General features: G+C 32.0%; 1 long non-coding RNA gene across 2 annotated transcripts; it reads left to right on the top strand.

The window, feature by feature from the left end:
• The first annotated feature begins 485 nt into the window (after positions 1-485).
• LOC104119636 (uncharacterized) lies at positions 486-8,608 on the top strand. Of its 2 annotated transcripts, none has more exons than XR_691495.4 (2): positions 486-876; positions 7,736-8,608. It is a non-coding gene; the product is annotated as an uncharacterized lncRNA (long non-coding RNA). The 2 variants fall into 2 exon arrangements; XR_004503274.2 differs by having other exon boundaries at positions 486-898.
• Positions 8,609-17,810: the final 9,202 nt, after the last annotated feature.

Raw genomic sequence — 17,810 nt, 5'->3', positions numbered from 1 at the left:
AAATTTATTTAGTTCAGTTTACTGTATGAACTAAAAATTACCCTAATTATTAATTACGATAATAAATTTAATTCAAAAAATTAATAACCGGTTATTGACACCAAAGTACATACTATACTAGTACTCCATCCGTATCAATTTAGATGACCTAGTTTGACTCGACACGGAGTTTAAGAAAAAAGAATTTTTTTTTTGAAACTTGTGGTCTTAAAAGTTTAAGGGGTAAAAACTTTGTAGGGCCATGATATTTGTGTGGTTATAAAAGTTTTTTATTAAAAGTAAAATTTGTAAAATAAAAAATTTAAAATTATATTATTTTTAAATTTATAAATATATGATTTATTTTGAAACATAATAAAAAGAAAAGTAGATTATCTAATTTAAAAGGTAGAAAGTAATTCTTGAAAATTGCTCACGCAATTCGTGGGTTAGCGCTGTTACCGACTGATTTTATTGAAGTAAAAAATGATATCAGGAGAGCAGAAGGACATCGGAATTCGGAAACATGAAAAAGAGGACGTCGAGTTCTGTGTCTGTATTTTCAATGTCATGTGGTTTTTCTAGAAAGATACAAATGCTGGGCAGAGTATATCGCCATATACGTACCGCCACACGTAATGATGACTAAGCGTTGCACCTAACCCTTAAAATATTATTGGCACAGCAGCTGCTTTTCCTTCCTCCGCTTACTTCCTGGCTCTACTTAAAGAGCCATCACTCCTCACACTTCAATTCAAATTCAATCGATGTGCCACTGTTTTGTTCACAAAAGATAAAAAGACACCGCTACCGCCACCGCCACCGCCGCCGCCGGCAGAATTCCTGAAGCTGCTCTTACGCCGCACTTCAACACTTACGCCTCTCCGTCTTCAAACGGTGCGTTCAATCACAAGCCCTAGTATGTTCTATTTCACAATTTTCAGATCTGTAGTCTTCGATCATTATATTTTTCGTTACCAGTTGTTTGATTCTTAATTAAGGGCTTTAGATTTTTAACATGCTTAAATTCGGGACGTAATATCACGGAGGTCTTAACACTTTCATGATTAGATTTTTAAACGTGCTGAAAGTGCTATCGTCCTTTTTATTCCCTCATTGTTGTTTACGTTGTTACAGGCATTGTTATTTTGACAAGCTCTATGAGCTGCTAAAAATAAAATGTTTATTGGAAATATACTGCATGTTTTCTCAGTGGAAGGTTAAATTATTATATAGGCAGTGAAGTTGTTAAAAGTTTTGACCTATACTCACGCTTACTTCCAGTGATATTCACTATCATCATTAACATGAAAACACACATTCCAACATGCATAAAAACATGTACATAAATATACACTCCTTTCTCTTTCAAAAATATTGGCATAGTTCGGAGTACGAGGGTAACAGTAGATTTGGACATAAATTCTTCAATGTTTTGAAAATAAAATTTATATTTTCAAAAACTACAAAAAAGTATTATAAGTCATAATTCAAAATATTTATAAAATGTTTAACAAAAACGTGATCAAAGAACAACCTCGTAGACTTCCCAAATAGTAATAATGCTAATCTTTTTGAAACAGAAAGAGTATGAATTATGTACATAGTCGCATAAGTGTCGACACACATGTTGACAAGAACAATAATTTAGAATTACATTCTATAAAGAAGAAATGAATACTAATTAGTAGTGGTAGTCATGAAAAGATTAACTAAGAAAATCAAGCTTAAGCAATGCCATTCTAGGAATAATACTTCACGCTTTATGAATATTTTTTGTGTGAGCATCTCATTGCTTTTCAAAGGTTGTATTATTATATTTTTCCTAAAATGTATCGACTCTCTATTATTTTATTAGATTTGTTTCTTTTTTCTTAAATATTTCTAAATTGTAATATGTTCAACACATGCCAAGGTTTGCTTTTATCTTAAATTATGCAATCTATGATTTATTCATTTTCCCCTACATATCCCGGAAAAAGAAAATCACTATTAAATAGTTAGACTGAGCCAAGTTGACTAGGAATGAAGTATGATAAATTGTGTTTCTAGGTTGACCCAATTAAAAATAATGAGTCAATGTAATTTTAGATCCATTCTAGGAAGATGTAATTGGGAATTGAAGATGGAACCAATCCATAGTATTTTGAGGTTAAGATGTGCATACTGAATATGGTATTGGAAACATATTATCCACTTTATTAGAGAAAGAGAAAATTTACTCCGATACTATCCAAAATTGCTTAATTTGGCTGTCAGTTACACTTTTGGTACACTTATAACCTTCCTATTAGTAAACTTTCTCATACTCGTCTTGCCATTAACAGAGCTCTAACGCAAAATGAGTGGATCCATGTGTCCAAAATTTTCTAAAAAAAGTTTTATTCATCAACTTTATGCTTTAAAATTATCTCAAGTTGGCGCTTTTTTAGTGCTCCCTTAGGGTTAAGGGAAAACATGACTTATACTAATGGTAGAAGTAATATTAGACCAAAGTTTAATAAAGGGTAAAGTTGCTCAATTTATAGTAGAACAACAAATTTAACCATTTCCCTTTAAAGAAAATGTGCGCTTTTCTCTTTTAAAACTGGGGACCAAAAACTTTACAGTTAAAAGTTTGATTAAAATTTTGATAGTATTTCTTGATATTATATTAACGCGATCAAGCGCATGAAATGTACACTAATGCATATAGATGGTTTTATCTGTATCTAATAATAGTGGTTAACTTTTAACACGTAGCAACCGTTACCCACTGATATTAAAGACACATATAAAGCCACTAATGAGAAGTACTTCTAAAAGTTTTAGCAAACCAAGAAAATAATTATTACGTGTATCTTTAGAAAATAATTAATTTGTAATTAGCACAATTCATTATTTTTAATTGGGACAGCTGAGAAGCACAATTTACTATACTTTACTCTGTTAGAATATTTGTTTTTTTAACTATTTGAATGCAAAATTTAATTTTTAGAAGGTGCAAAAGAGTAATGGCTAAATTATAAATTGTGTTATCTTAAAGATTTTGGCATTTCTTGAACATAAAACAAGTCAATAAAGAAACTCCTACAATCTACCATAGAGAGCCAATTCATTTGAGGTATGTATATATATTCCTTTGAAAAGAAATGAGATACTCATAAAAAAATATTTATAAAGTTGAAGTATTATTTTTAGTATGACGTTGCTTAAACATAGTTTAGTTTTCACTAATATCTTCTTATAACAAATCAAATTACTAAAAAATCAAGGTAAAATACATATTTTACCCATTGACCTTGTCCCCAAATCCCTCATTCACGCATGTTAAACACGAGAATAATGTTACACATCAAATTTTTTAAAAGTGTCTATTACATACCTCTTTTGCCATGTGTCACACACGCTTGTATCGCACATAAAAGAGTCGCGTGAAAGCTAAAAGAATCATCTGACATGTGTCTATTCTATTACACACCTCTTCAGTTTTTTTTCTTGATTTATGACACGTGTCGGATGCTGATTGACGCGTGTAATTGCAATCCTTAAGAAGATGTGGTCAAGTATCGAAGTGGTGCGTAATAGACAAACCTTTAAAAGTTTTGGTGTGTAATATTATTTCCGTGTGTAAGAGGAATTTGGGGACAAAGTCGACGGGTAAAGTAACTTTGTTAATTTGTTGAAATTAGACACCGATGGCCTATTTGAACATTATTCCTACCCAATAAGATTGACTATCACAATCCTAGTATACATTCCTAGAGAAGAACTAACAAATGGTAGCAGTTTAAATTGAAAATGCAGGGTTCTCCACAAGTGATTAAATCATCAAGTTGTGGGAGTAGTCCCCTTTTGAATCCTGAGAAATTGGGATGGATATCACGTGAAGCCAAAGTTAGTGTCTTCCGTGTTTTGACTATAATATTCGCCATTATAATTATCAAAATCATTTTCTTTTTGATATAACATGAAAACAGCATGCAAACATGAATGAAAATATTGTCACATATGTATCAATATACATATTGACAAGAACAGTTCTATAGCATCACAATATGGAAATGATGTGAGATAAATAATAATTAGTGATTAAGAAGAATACTGAAGAGTCAACCAAACTAAAGAAATGTCACATTAAGAATAACAAGTCATGCTTTATGAATGTTTTTGTGTGAGTATCCCATTGCTTCTCAAAAATTATAATTTATACAGATCTCAATAATTAATTGGCTCTCTAATATGTATTATTATTATTATGCCTCAAGAAAAGAAAAACAATCAGAATAGTTAGAATGAGATATTTTGACTAGGAAATAAAGTATGACCAATTTTGACTAGACACCTATGGCCCTAGGGCGATAGTTGAAAGGATAATGGGCATGATTAAATGCTTGTAGAATTAGTGATTGATCAAGATGAAATCTGTCAATTATTGGTAATGAGTTTAAGCTCCATGTTGTTATGGATTATAAACGACCAAACTAAGACTTTGGCCAGGGCAATTGAATGAAAGAAGAAAAGAGTTTCTTAGGTCATTCAATGGTCAATTATATTTGATATGAACACATAGTTGGTCGCCTATTAGGATTTGAGAGTAAATTGTATACTTCATTCTATCCAGTCGTTAAGGAGCAGTGGCGGAGCCAGGATCTCATCGAAGGGGGTTCAAGAAAAACAAATCGTAGCTAGTGGGAATTGAACTTATGACCTTTCAAAGATTTTGAACCCCTTTGACCACTAAGCTACACTTTCGGGTTGTGTCAAGGAGGTTCAAAACTTAATACATAGAGGTAAAAAATCGATTTTGCCTTATATATATAGTGTAATTTTTCGGCGAACCCCCTTCCGCCCCCCTAAATCCGCCCTTGTTAAGGAGTGTTGCTAGACGCCACCCTTGATTAGTATATTGATATTATTAATTTACTACCGGCTTAGTATTGAACCTATGGGGTCGCACATTAACGAGTGTTCTGATCTTTGCTAAAGGATTAATTACTTTATTATTTGATAATTAAGTTAAAGAATTTAATTAGTCAAATAAATTTAGTTATTAGTCCAAATAAAATATTATTATATTCTTTGCTAGCACAAAGGATATAATTAATATTGTGAACAAATTAAAGTTTTCTATTTGGAATATAAAATTAAAACATATCTCTTGGTTGAACTATATATATAATTAATATTTATATATAAAGATATATAAAATGTTAAGAAAGGACTTATAAGTTAACCAACTTTGAATTAGATTAATGAGAAAGTCCATAAAGGGCGTGTAGGCTATCAGAATCCCACGAGTAATGGAATTAGTATTTTCCTATATAAAATTGTAAAAGTCCAATTTAGAACTTGGGTCTTTCGGTTCCTTTTCTTTCAAGTTTAGACATAAACTAAATCAACGTGACCAACACAGCTTCGCAAAACCAACAGAGATATCGAAAGAGTCAAGTAATACTCTTAGCAAGAAAATTAGCTTGGTCTTTCACGTCTAGGCTAAGTTTTTTGAGAAAAACTGTAGTACAATATTTTCATACAATTTGTTCGCGGGTTTCATTAATCAAAGAGTTGATAGCAAGATCGGTCTCGGTGTGGATACACATAGAGTTTCGCACTATCGAAGAAACTTTGAAACGACTCTGTTCACCAGGTACGTCTTAGATCTGATCTTTGACATATAAATAAATTTTAAATACGAAAAGATGTTTATAGGATTGTTATTGTCTTCCGCTACGTGTTATGAACATCTATATGAATCCTTTATGTTAAGGGACTACTCGAATCTCGAGAGATTAGGATCAACATCACGTATATCCATAAACTATGTCTTTGAGAGCCAAAGTCAATTTATGACTGTTTTAAGATGAAAACATAAATACCGACAACATGCTTAAAAACATATTAGGAAAATAAATTGCTACTAAAATGCAATATAATCAAACGCATTATTCATATCAAAAGGCAAAATGCCATCGGTCGATTTAATTTTCGATTCTCACATGCATTTTTCGAAAACAATGAATATCAAATTAGAGAAATTTGTTATTTTTAACTTGGGCAACTTGGGTGCAATTTACTATACCTTCTTGATTAGAATGTCTCATTCTAACTATTTCAATGCAATTTTCTTTTTGGGAAATACAAGAGAAATGATTAAATTACTGATTGCATTATTTTAAAAAAATGGAGGCTAACCTTGACAGGTCTTGAACATAAGCAAGTTAGAAACAACAGAGGAACACTTATAATCCATGCTAGAGAGTAAGTTCATTATAGGGAGGTTCATATATATTACGACCTTTGAAAAGTAACTAGATGCTATTAAGATATCATTCATAAAGCGTGAAGTATTTATTGTTTCTAGCATGGCGTTGGTTAAGTTGATTTTGTCTTCACGATTCTTGACAAGGCAAAAATAGTGAAATGGAAAATACAAAATATATAAAGTAAAATCTTACAGACTTTTTTGAAATTGGATGTTGATGTCCTATTTCAACATAGTTCTCACAAAATGATATTGACTATCCAAATTCTTCTATACATACATAGAGCAAAATTAACCGTCATAGCAGTTAAAGTCGAAGATATAAAGTTCCTTTCAAGTAATTAAATCATTTTGTGTTGTAGGAGGAGTTGTCTTTTCTTGAATCCTATTGATTAAAGAACGTCTTTTCTTGATTCTCAGAAAAAGGTTCAACGCCATGCACGGTCTTCTTGTGTCTTTGAGAGCCACGTTACATTGACTGAAATATTCACCAACTTAATTACCAAAATCAATTTATGACTAATATAATATGAGCGTACATTCCAACAACATGCATAAAAAACATATATACATATCCATGCATACTTGCGAAAATTATGTACATTGTCACATATGTATCTGGATACATATTTACAAGTACAATAATATAGAATTACAATATAGAGAAAAGGATAGATGCATACTAGTTGTGGTTGTCATGAGAATAATACCGAAAGACCAAAATTTTGTTTAAGCAATGGGATGTTAGAAATAATAATTCACGTATTATGAATGTTTTTGCGTGAACATCTTATTGCTTTTTAAAGATTGTAATTTATACACTTATCTATAATTAAACGGGTTCTCTTGCATGAATTATAATTGTTTCATTTTTATTATTATTGTTCTAACTTGTTACAAGGTCGGCCTCCATGTTAAAATTTTGCAAGATTCAGTTGACTCTCTTGCTTGCCTCCAGGAAATGAATCGCATTCAAATAGTTCTCTAAATAATTAGAGCTAGATAGTTTGGCTAGGAAATAAATTATGGTAAAATTTGTTTCCAAGTTGACCCAATGAAGAAAGTTAGCCTAAGTTTATATCCGTTGTTTTTGGAAGATGCATGTGAGAATTGAAGATGAACCGATTCATAGTATTTTGCATTAAAAATATCTGCAATATTCTATTATTGAAGATGAATAATAATATTTCTCATTATTTAATGTGACCGGCCGTATGAAATGTATATTAACGAACACAAGTAGTTTAATCTATATGTATATTCGTAGGTTCTTTGGGTGTTTGGTAATCTTTTCCGGCATTGGAGTGAAATGAGTCTAAATTGAGCAGAATGAATATTGAGGGCTCCATCCGATTTACTTGGAATTGATGCGTAGTTGCTGGAATCATAGGGTTGGAGAGGGGTTGGGGTTTTGAATTTTGTGCATTTATTAACACATTTTGGGAAATAAATGATTGGACCAGTGAGGTTGTGTAGCAAGGTTGGCTCACTTTATAAATTCATCACTTTCAGAACTGTGTGTACATAGTTGGTGAGATGTGTTGCTATGAGCGATTTACTGATCTATAGTTGGAGGCTTAATTTCTAAGCTTGGGCTGAAGAATTCCATCCATCTAAAACAGTGGCGGACCTGTGCTTGTATAAGCGTATCCAGTTGAACACTTGTCAAAATCTTTTACTAATTTTATGTGTAAATTATTGTCAAACCATGAAAAAGTTGTTTAACAGATGTTGAATCCACTTGACATTGACAAAAAGGAAACTTTTGGAGCAATGTTCAAGCGGGGTCATGATATGCCCCGGGACTTTATGACAACATTCTTGCCAACTCTAATGCATTTATGGTAACGGAGATTTCAGTTGAGAAGATATTCTTGGCTCAAAAGGTAACATCCAAGGGTATTCGCTCTTCAACATGCCAAAACATAAGTGTTATGCAAGGAAAGTGATTGTCTTGTAGCGATACACTGCATTGGAGCTGCTTCTGGGATCAAGATTGTTACAATCAAGTGATGGCTTTTGACTCATGCTTTTTGGAGTTTCGATTGTTCCAACTTCCAAATGGGTAACAGATAAATGCTTCTCTTGTTCTGCTGAATCATTTTCCGGTTTCTAGAGAGGGACTCATGACTATGCCTTCCCATATTTCTTTGTTCTTGAAATACCTCGCTTTTACTAGAGATTTTGGGATTAAGGCATACTTATTGTTGTATTCGCTTTCAAATTATCTTGGCTAAAGTAGAGTTATTTCTCAGCTTCCATTTCATGTTTCATGAAATTATTGTGTATTTGATCGGTACATGTGTTTTGTCAGCTGCCAAGTTGTACGTATTCATGACACTTGAGAGTTTGGAAATGCCCAAAGATGTCGGTTCTCAACTTTCATTTCGTATGTATATGACATGAATATATAATTGGTCATCCACAACTGCTAAATATTCGATTTGTCGTAAGAAGTAAAATTATTTGTTTCTAATATATAGTTTTTGTTGCAGAAGCTTTAGTAATATGGCTATGTCACAAAAACTTCTCTAGGCTCAACCAGCCCGAAAGTAGTCTTAACATGAAGTGATATTGTGCGTTTTGGGTCAAGTCTGCGTGGTTTCTCCCAAAACACAGTAGTCTTAACATGAAGTGATATTGTGCGCTTTGGGTCAAATCTGCATGGTTTTTCCCAAAAGACTTCGTATCATTTAAAGATTTTTACATTTTATATGTGAGTTTTCAATCTTTTCAGCTATCAATATAGGATTTTGTCTGCACATCCAACAACTTTTGTAGCAATATAGCTAATTATTAGCTATGTGCATGTTAATCACTGGTTAAAGTGTTAAATCACGAAAATTCTACAATCATAGCCTGTTTGGCCAAGCTGCAAAAATCAGCTTATTTTGAGAAGTTTTTTTTTATATTTTATGATAAGTGCTTTTTTCAAAAGTATTTTTGGTGAGAAGCAGTATGTGTTTGACTAATTTATTTGAAAAGTAATTTTGAGCAGCAATTAGTGTTTGACCAAGCTTTTAAAAACTACTTCGTATTTTTCTCAAAAAATGCTTTTCAAAAAAAAGTGCTTTTGAAGAGAAGTTATTTTTTTCTGCTTCTCCAAAACTACTTGCTAGAAACTCAAAAATATTTTTTTTTTTCCTCTAAAAACTTGGCCAAATACTTTAACTTTGAAAGCAAAAAGCACTTATTTTAGAAGATTTATGTTGTATATGCATATATGATGTTTTAGTACGCTATGATGGAGAAAATTACTACTAATTTGGTTTACCGATGCCATAAGTTAGTAGGTAAAAGAAATTCTTGGATTCTCCACTCTGTAGGGAAATTAATGCATAGGCGATCTGGAGTTTTTTGGATTCCTAAAATTCTGTGGGGAAAATAAGAAATGCTATCACGATGACATGGAAATAGCATTTTTAATTAACTAGTTAAATTAACCGCGCTTTGCGCAGTCAAATCAAGTTAAAAGAAATAACACTTTCTTAACACCAACAATTTAAATTTTTTTTGTAAGACATGCGTATGAGAAAGTTAAAATAGAAAAGAAAATCCATATAAAAATCATCCCAATTATAACTTCTTGCAATTTTATAAATTAGGCCTTTGAACCCTATGTTGCTTGTAAACAATATTATTTTAATTACGGTAGATAATAATATACATTAGCGATTGTATTTAGAGGAAAATATTGGTCGTACGTGATATTAATTATTACAAACAATATTTTGTAATATTTGTTCCTACTTAATTTTAAAGTAATTTTAATCTATTTTATTATTAACACTTATTTTTTTATTTTTTTCTAATTTTTTATCATGTAAGGGTTTTCGTCATCTAAAGATTTTTATTTTTTGTATAACCTATATAGGTAAATCTATAAAATTTGTCCGTTAGAACATGTAAAGTATTTATATGCATGTGTTTAATAAGTGTTGAAACATGATTTTTTCTTTAATATATGTACAGAAGTATCTAATTTTTTTCTTTTAATGAAAGAAATAAATTTTTATGGTCTTATGATTCGAAAATCCACAAAATCAATTTTGATAAGTCTTGTCTATAATTATTTTTTCTTTAACTTCCTAACTGGCTCGCTTATTATTTTCAAAAAAAGAATGTTAAATCTCTCTTTTTCTAGTAACATAATTTTTTTTTGTTTTTTGGATAGGTCTAAATTCTTCTATAATTTACGTCCATACATATCAAGATAATATGAAAACACCACCTAGTCAAAAGTAAAAAGACAGAGTAAAAGAGAACTAATTTTTTAGTCCTACAAAGGAACTTACTTGATGTTCTTGTAAAATGTAGCAAATACCAGTGGAACATGTTGCTCCAAAAATCACAACAAACTTTAATAAGCAAACAAATAATCAAATGCTCATCACGCATTTGTTCAAAAGATAAGTCAATCATCGTTCATCAGAATTAGCAAATCATTCAATTCAGTAATAGAAATTTTAGCTTCATAGAGAAAATTAATAAATTCAAAAAGAAAAAATGAATTGCCCGCTGAAATACTTTTCAAAATTTGTGTCACGTAGAACAATGGATTGGGTAAGATGTATGGGAACTTATTCTGTAACTGGAATATTATGTAACGATATCTAATAGAAAAAGGGAATTAATAAGGTTATAATAGAAACAATTTGTAAAATTTGAAATAGAATTCAACGGGATAAAAGGAAATAAGGGGAAAAGTTGAAAAAATCTGAGAAATTAGATAAATATAAATCTAACAAATACTTGAGCAATCCTTTTTATTAATAAGTACTAAGGAGCATGAAACCTACTAAGTTTTCCTAAATAACACTTACTCAAGGTAAATTATTTTGGCAGAAAACTTGGTACTACTTCGGAGATGATGAAGAAACATAATTGCGTAGCACTGTTCCTAAGTAATACATATAAATTAAGTTGCAAAAAAACTTTTGAAATAGGAAGCAGAAAGAAAATCAAGGATAAAAGACGCATACTATCTGAAAGTTGAAACGTTCGCATCATTCGAGGAACGATAGCAACTTGTCATGTTAATATCTATAGATATGGATCTACACGTTATCGGACAAAGCAAACAAATTAAGAGTTCTTATAGATTCCTGCTCTAAACGTCGAGGTTCTAATGTGTTTTTCCCAACAGTTACAATCCATAACTGTAAAAAGGTGAGTATTGAAGTTTTAACATAGCAATGTTTTTTAAAAGGTGCGTAAGAAGAAAATGGCAAAGATATATATAAAACTTGGGATAGGAGAGTGCCACCTCACCTCTTTTTGTATACAGATTTCACTAATATCACCCCAAATGGGATGTTAGAAATGGTCCACAATAACGTTTTATCCTCCGGTTTGCTTTTTTCACCATACAAACATAGATTTTGTGCATTACATTTACACGTATAATATTCCAATTTCAATATTCGCTCATTTATTATAATTTAATCTCTTGATCATTAAGAGTGACACGATAGCTTGTTAAGTATGTACTAAAGTGAAACACCAATTAATATTTCTTTTTGAAAGTTGACTGTGTTGCAGCATTTTTATTTGTATTTTCAGCCTACTGATATAGGGTATTTGGTGTCGGGATGGTTTGAAGGATACCCAAGGGGCTCAAGTGAATATTGGCGCGTATGGAGCAAATTTTTGAGATTTGAAGTGTTAAGCGTGATTTTCTGCACTTTGCTTGATTCACAAGAGAATTGATCGCAATCTTTATAGAATTTGGGGATGATTCAAATTGAAAGTTGTATCCCTTTGAATCTAGTTTTCAAAAATTTAAATTGTTCGTCATTCCGACATCCGCACGAAAAATTATGACTGTTTTAGTAAAAGAAGGGCAATATTGTTATTCTGAAAATTTGCACTAAAAAATTCTGCACTTATGTATATAATCTCATTCAGTACTTGGACATTATTTTATTATTTTAGAAGTTAATGAACTGAGGCAATTTTTGAAATGATTATCACTCAAATCTATGATTATAACATGAATTTAACGTCAATTTTGCTTTAGAACCAAGGATTCAAAAGTGAAAAAGAGAGCTTTTGACTTGAAGGTTAAGAAAGTATATTTTGAGATTTAACACCAATTTGGACTCGAATGTCAAGACCCAGAACTATGTGACCGGCACCGGCACACTATCCAACTCGGATAAACCAAACTGTATAAGAATGCCCATCTATATGCAAAATAAATGCATGCGGAAGCCTTTTTGAAAACAAAATCATTTTAAACGATTAAAACTATACATGAAACAAAATCTTTAAATCTATCATTTTCTATAATTGAAAAATATGAAAGAATAACAATATTTTTTTCATGCATGCCATATGAACAACTCTCGATTACAACTCCAAAAGAATAACAACTGTCTATGGAATCTCTAAGACACAAGGATGAAATAAATACTTGGGACAAACCCTAACCAAAAGTAAGTAAGACCAACAAGAAGGCTACCACAGAATAGAAGTGGCACCTTGCTATATGTCGCGGAAAGAGAGTCATCCTAGCCTCATCCGCTCATCACGTACCATGTCTCATCCTGAAAATATGTAACATAAGGACCCTGGAGAAGGGCCCCTTGATTGACCCAAAATTTAGATCCGGGTTCAACCAATTAGATTTAAATAAAATAGAGTCAATCTTAGCTTATATTCATATCCAAAAGACAAAATAATCAATTTTGTAGTAGATAAAATATATGTTTGACCGAAAAGCAGTAAATGTGGACAACACTAACAATATTCAATGACCAAAAAGGTGGAAGATAGCATTAAATAATAATAAATGACAATGAATGACATTCAAGTAAATAAGAATATGTGAATCACCCGAAAATGGATAAGATTTGCAGATATTCCTTCTGACAATGATGAATGATTAATGAGCCTTCGAATATTCAAGTAGTTCTTGGATTAAGTAGAAAAGTTATGCAAGGATCTTAGTGAAAAGGTATTTCTCGTGTGCTTGCAATAAAGCCAGATTCTCTCTATAAAGTCAATGTGTTTTCTTACAAGTGAATATCTTATGTCCCCTATCCGTGTGTCTTTTTCTATTTATAGGAAACATATACCTAAAATACCATAATAGTACAGGTGCAGAGAATATCCACTAGAATATTCTTCTCTGATGTCTTATCCTAAAACTAGCCGCTATTCATTCTATTTACGGTGAGTGCTCGACCTCGACCATGATCTTCTCTGACTTTTCGATCTCGATCTTTGTTGAGTCATCGACCTTGGTCTTTAATAGCTTTATCGACCCTGCCCTTTACTTCTTAAGAGATTACTTCGACGTCGGGCAAGCCTTTATTGAAGTCGTACTGGCGACACGTGGCAGTCTGCGAGTGCCTGTTTAGTGTTAGCATGGTTTGATCATGTCAAAGGTAATTTTTGACCCACACATCCCTGAGGAATGAGTATACTACCACGGTAGTCAATAAGTATCATAAACTCTCTCTAACTCAAGTTCTTAGGATAAGGGTTTACAAAAATAATGCAATCAATATTTAATATAAAATGATAACAATTATATCAATTAATGTTCTTTATCATTTCAAATGAAAAGACTTGAAAAATGTAAATCATGATACAGACTTTTAATATATTTATATCGACATGCAAAATAAGACCCATGATTCTAATAAGAATCATGCAAAATCATTTCAACGTCATTAAGTCATAGAAATTCCTTTTGGCTCCTTAGGCCTAAACATAACAAAATTATCTTTTATCCTTTTTACCGGGAGTACACTACCATTACCGACACAAGAAGGTCAACTAGGTTATGTACCTAGCTGCAAGTATCACATACCTTACTTGCTTAGGTCGTCTCATCGCAGTGCTGTACGAATCGACTTAGCCATGCTATTAATAGCAAAAAATATCTTCCTCTCAAGGAGGATACGTTGCCGTAGTCTATACCACGAAGTGACCATCTACGCCTATACCGGCACGTGTAGTTTCATGACGGCGAACATGATATATCTGAAGTCAATCTTGGTCAATACAAGTAACTCCCAAAATATTTGATACCCAAAAATAGATTCATAAAAATAGCCTCAAAGTATCTATTTTATTAAACCATGACGTTTATAGTCAATTCAAACATTTTGAACAAATCAAATGAAATCCTTTCTCATTTAATATTAAGCAATTAACAAAATGAGATTCCAATCCTTAAAGATTTAACAAGTACTACTTCGAAATATAAAGATTTTATAAATATTATATTTCTCATTTTATAAAACAAAGGTATCAATAAAACTCAAATACTTAATTCTATTATCATTAACATAAATTCTCTAACAAAGCTTATAATGTTAGTCTCAAGTATCATTTTACCAACTAATATTTAAAATAAGGTTTTAAAAAATAACATGAAACTTCATATGTAATAAAATATTTTAGTACATAGAGATATCCGTACCCGCTTGTCCCCACAAGTATGGACACACACATAGATAAATAATATATATCTTAACCCAAATCATGCTCTTAGAGAAAGTCACTTGAGAAAAGTAAGTTTAATTAACTTACCTCAAGTCCAAGCTTCAAACTAGTTCTACGATGCTCCAGTTTATTTAAAATGATCAAACACCGTCAACAAGTCAATATCTACATTTATGAGTTTACATATATCATTAATGTAACACAACAATACCAATTAAACCAACTAAGTGCCTAACACTTAGGTCCAACTTCACAGTTTTCACAAAAATCCTTATTTCACCATTTGAAGGTCACTCCTTGAATGTTAACTCCAATTCATCCGTTAAATGTGTTATGGAATCTAGTCGTTCCATTAGAAACTCAAAACAGCGTCGTTCAAATAAATCCAACACTATTCATCTTCCCTACCAATAAGCTTTTCAATGTCAAAGGTAGGGTTCATCTATTCCACTCTTTCAACTACTTTTCCAACTCACAGTAATATTAAAATACTCGTTTATACTCCATAAATATGTTTCAAGTAGTGGGAATTACCTTTAGAAGCAAACCCTAGAAAATTTCTCTTTTGGTGTCCCTTGGTTGATTTGATGAAATCTAGCAACCCAAGGATGTTGCAATGTTAATACTAGTGTTGATCAACATTAATTAGCATAAAACATGGATAAAAACTCACCTTGGAGTGTATAGAATACCCATGGCTGAGAAATTCTCTCTCTAGAACCCCAAAACCTTCAAAATCTTCTTTCTTTTTCTCTCCCCTTGAAACTCTCTCTATTTATAGAACAAGGGTCTGCGTGGATGGCCTGCGTGGGCCACACATCCTAGCCACGTAGCTAGAGGTCTTCTTCTCTTCTTCATCCCTTCTTCTGGAATGGGCCACGTAGCCTGCGTGAGCCACGTATCTTGGCCACGCAGGGTTTCAGTAAATTTTCTATCTTCTTTATTCAATTTTTCAAAGTTATTTTCTCATATACTGTAATACCCCAATATTTTAAATGAGGACATATGGGATATTTAGTAAATAATTTAAGTTTAAAAAAAAAAGAACTAACTAAATAAACAAAACAAAACAAAAAAAAAAGGAAAAATAATAACGAATTAAAACAAAAAGGCCGAAGCCCATTACAAACATATCTGCCAAAAGTTTAAAAGGGTTAGGGGAAAGGGAATGAAGCAAAAGCTTCAAGAGAAACGAAAAAACAAACCAATAGAGAAAGGAAGAAGGAAAAGAGAAAAGAAGTTGATGCAGTGCGCTAGAACCATAACTATAACTGTTGAGGAATTTTAAGAACTAATTGAGTCTTACGGGTAATACTTGAGCTTCTTCTTCTGGTAGATTTTAATTTCGATTCTCATGATTGAAAGATTCTACAGAGTAATAGAAATTACACTAGTTCATTCACGTAATTGAGAATTTTCTTCCTAAAGAATCAATAGAACTTTATGAAATTGGATTAATAAATTATATGAATAGGTTGAAGTTGATAGGTTAGTAATTACTCATATGTGGGTAAATATAATTCGTCGAATTAAGAGTCAAATATGAAATCTCGAGGGTTGGGTATTCCAAATTAGCTATGAATTAGCTTAAACAAGGAAATTAACATGAGGTCGATTTTATGTAATTATAGATTGATTGGAGGAAGTTGTACGAATTGCTTGAGGTGAAGCATTTTGTATTTCGGCATGAGTACTGTGAGTAGTAACCCTTCTACGATTTGTGTTTTCATAACCTGCATGGTTTATATATGATTTTGGAAATAAATGTGTTACCGATTATTTTGAGTTGCATGTGGGACAAGTCTTTTACTCGATATGATACCGAAATAATTATTTGAGACGATTACCGTTATTTTAAATATTCTTATTGTCACTAGATATGTTTTACCGTTACTTGAATTTACTGTTATCGAAATAAAATTACATGATTTGATAAGAACTGAAATGCCCTATATTGTTTTAAAATATTTTTCTATGAGTATATATGGATTACAGAGACAAGAATAAATGGGAGTAGACTTTGAAGGATCCCGTAGCTAACGGCGAGTTCGTTAGACCTGGTGCACCTTGTAATTACCGATTACCGTTACAGCTCTCGCTAGCGGGAAGGTAGAACTAGCATACTGTTACTGATTTCCCTCGAGTAGGAACTACCATTATATTTGACTTCTTGCGAAGAAGTCCACAGTTATACTGATTACATGATCCGTTCATTGAAACCTCCCAAATATGAATATTGATATTATATAGTGTCTACCAAGGTTATTACTGAATTGTCAATTGAATTATATTACCTGAAAAACATGATGAGACTGAAAATTGTTTATTGGTTCTGAAAGGGCATTCTTATGATATTTTCTATTCAATATACTAGCATATTTTCTGACTTGTCCCCAATAAAAACGGTTGTGGTTAAGTGTTATTACTCACTGAGCTAGCGACTCATTCCCCGCTATTTTTTTAGAGACAGCAGGTGATGTAGGCAAGGATTTTGTTAATTAGAGCGCACATGTTGATAGTTCTTGGTGAGCCTCGCACTTGTTCGCCTGGGCAGAGATTTTATTTATTGTTATGGTCTTTTCTTTGAACTCTTAGAGTCGCTTCATAGTCATTCTTTTAGTGTCATGAGTATTCTTTCGTTATTATAGACTTATTATAAGTATTGCACTTTCTTATTGAATTTGGAGATAAATTAGTATTTATGGTTGTTAGTGAGTTGATTAGTAATGATGGAGACTTGTTTTGGTTAATTGATAAGTTGTTGATTGTTTGGTTTAATATTAGGATGGTTGGTTGTTTATTTTGAGACATGAAATATTTTTGGGATAGTCCAAAAATAGGGGAAACGCTGTCCGTTTTTCTGTAAAATACCGATAAGGCTTTCTTGGGAGCAATTGCTCCTAAGCGCCGGTTACGATCCTAAATTGGGTTGTGACAAAGTTGGTATCAGAGCCAGGACTTTAAGTCTCGAGTCATAGATCAATGTTTAGTAGAGTCTTGTTCATGGGTATGTAGGCGCCCATACTTATGATCTTGAGGCTACTAAGCATTTAGGATGTTTTCACTTTTTTCATTCCTTGATCGTGCATTGAGATAACTTGAGATTGACTTTAGAGTATTTCTTTCACAG

Source organism: Nicotiana tomentosiformis, chromosome 1, assembly GCF_000390325.3.
Source record: "Nicotiana tomentosiformis chromosome 1, ASM39032v3, whole genome shotgun sequence".
NCBI lineage: Eukaryota > Viridiplantae > Streptophyta > Magnoliopsida > Solanales > Solanaceae > Nicotiana > Nicotiana tomentosiformis.
The sequence above is the reverse complement of the archived record's forward strand: the minus strand, read 5'-3'. Positions and strand labels throughout refer to the sequence as shown.